Below are 2,535 nucleotides of genomic sequence, written 5' to 3'. Positions count from 1 at the left end.
CCACTGAGCCACTCAGGTGCCCCTCAAATGTTCAATCTTATTCATAAGTCCAATTTTTTTAATTTTTAAAAAGATTGTATTTACTTATTTGACAGAGAGTGACAGAGAGAGAGAGCGAGAGAGGGAACACAGGCAAGGGGAGTGGGAGAGGGAGAAGCAGGCTTCCCAGCAAGCAAGGAGCCCAATGTGGGGCTTAATTCCAGGACCCTGGGATCATGACCTGAGCTGAAGGCAGACACTTAATGACTGAGCCACTGAGGCACTCTAAAGCTCAATACTTTAAACAACCCAAAGTTTACAAATTGTTGAATTGGTGAATACATAAAAGAAACTGTGGTATATCCATAGTGGAATACTACTCAGTAGTGAAAAAGAAAATATTGATACACGCCATAACATAGATGAATCTCAAAATCATTATGCTAGGAGGGAAAAAAGCTATCCACAAAAGACTACATATTGTATGATTTCATTTATATGACATTTTGACAAGGGCAAAGCTGTTGTGACGGATCAGTGTTTGGCCAAGGGCTGGGGTGAGGGAAGAGGATGAGTACAAAGGAGCATAAGGGAACTTTCGGGGGTAATAGAAATGACTGCTATCATAATTATGGTGTTGGCTATGCTACTGTATACATTTGTTTATATTCATACAATTGTACAGTTAAAATTGGTGTATTTTATTGCAATTTCAATAAAAGCAAAATTTTTAAAGTACAGATTAAGTTCTTCTGTTTAAATGTAAAATGTTTAAAGTACAGATTAAGTTCTTCTGATTACTGCACCAAAACCAGGTTCCATTACTTCCTGGGAAGGCCTCCTCCTGCCTCCAAACAGGTTAAACAGGTAACGACCATCCCTATTGCAGATGCTACTTAAAAATTCTTGTTCTGCATTTACAGACACAAATACCCAGAGGAAATCTACATTATTATACTGTTTTACAGTACTTAGTCATTATTTGGCATGTTCCACTTACTGTATCTTGGAGAACTTTTCATCAGAATTTATAATTCTACATTATTCTAATTTCTGATAGCATTACGTTGTATGGATATAATATAGTTTAGTCAGCCATCCCCTCGATCACTCAACCATACTTGAATATCACGGTGTGCCAACTCCAGGAAATATAACGGCATACAGAAATGGCATACGTTTTCAGACAAGTTGGGTGGGAGGGGGGAAAAACTCAATAATATATGTGAAGGGGTGCCTGGATGGCTCAGTGGGTTGAGCCTCTGCCTATGGCTCAGGTCATGGTCTCCGGGTTCTGGGATCGAGCCCAGCATCGGGCTCTCTGCTCAGCGGGGAGCCAGCTTCCCCTCCCTCTCTGCCTGCCTCCCTGCCTGCTTGTGCTCTCTCCGTCAAATAAATAAATATTTTTTAAAATGTGGAATTTAAACTATTAAGAGTGGTTGTGGGGCGCCTGGGTGGCTCAGTGGGTTAAGCCGCTGCCTTCGGCTCAGGTCATGATCCCGGGGTCCCGGGATCGAGTCCCGCATCGGGCTCTCTCTGCTCGGCGGGGAGCCTGCTTCCTCCTCTCTCTCTCTGCCCACTTGTGATTTCTGTCAAATAAATGAATAAAATCTTTAAAAAAAAAAAAAAGAGTGGTTGTGATTCTTTGAGCCTGAGTAATTCATCTAGAGAGATCAAGAAAGTATTTCCCAAGTCAGTTAAAATTTTTAATTAGATCTTAAGGCTGGGTGATAATGACTTAACTAAGGTAGGGGTATAGGTAGGGCAAGCTACTAACCTTGAACTGCACCAACGGTATAAAGGAAATATGGGGATATGGAGGAAATTACGGGGAATGTGCTTAAAAAAAATTTTTTTTTTACAAGACGTATACCTCATTTTGTAATCAGAAAAACATTAAGATGATAAAAATTTTTAGAACGAGGCTTTCCACTTTCTTAACATAAGGAATTAAGTTTTCCATGCTTCAGGGAGAGAAATGATAAAAGAAACGCAATCCTTCCTCGGCTTCTCTTAAAAAGCTGCACTAGTCCATGAACATTAAATCGGAGCTCTCTTGTTTTGACACAGGATTAGGGATATTCAGTATGACCCGGAATGGACGGCTCAACGCGCCTAGGCCACAGCCTCTATGTCAGCACAACTTTTAACCACTTATCTCCTGGGAAAGCAAGGCCCATCTTCACCTCTCCACTAGGCCAAGTGTTTGCTGCCGCGCAGGAAACGTGTACCGTAGTGGACCGGGGAATCCCCAGCGCGCATAGCATTTAAGAGCAGGACGCTCAAAAGGCAGGAGGAACCGGGCTTCACTTCCTAACCCACAATGCATAGAGCGCCTTTCCGGAAGTAAGGACTACAACCTCCTGGATGTATTTATCCGGACGGAAGCGTTTCGCCTATAATCTGATTGGACGTGACCCATCGAAGCATTGTGGGACTTCGACCGTCTCTCAGTACGCATGTGCCAGTTGACTTCGCCGCGCTGGTCCACGTCCGGGAGGAGACGGCGGCCGGAGGATCACGTCGGCGGAACTGGCCTATCCCTTTCGTGCGCAG

This window comes from Mustela lutreola, chromosome 2 (assembly GCF_030435805.1).
Source record: "Mustela lutreola isolate mMusLut2 chromosome 2, mMusLut2.pri, whole genome shotgun sequence".
In the NCBI taxonomy this organism is placed as follows: domain Eukaryota; kingdom Metazoa; phylum Chordata; class Mammalia; order Carnivora; family Mustelidae; genus Mustela; species Mustela lutreola.
This window is presented reverse-complemented; position numbering follows the sequence as displayed.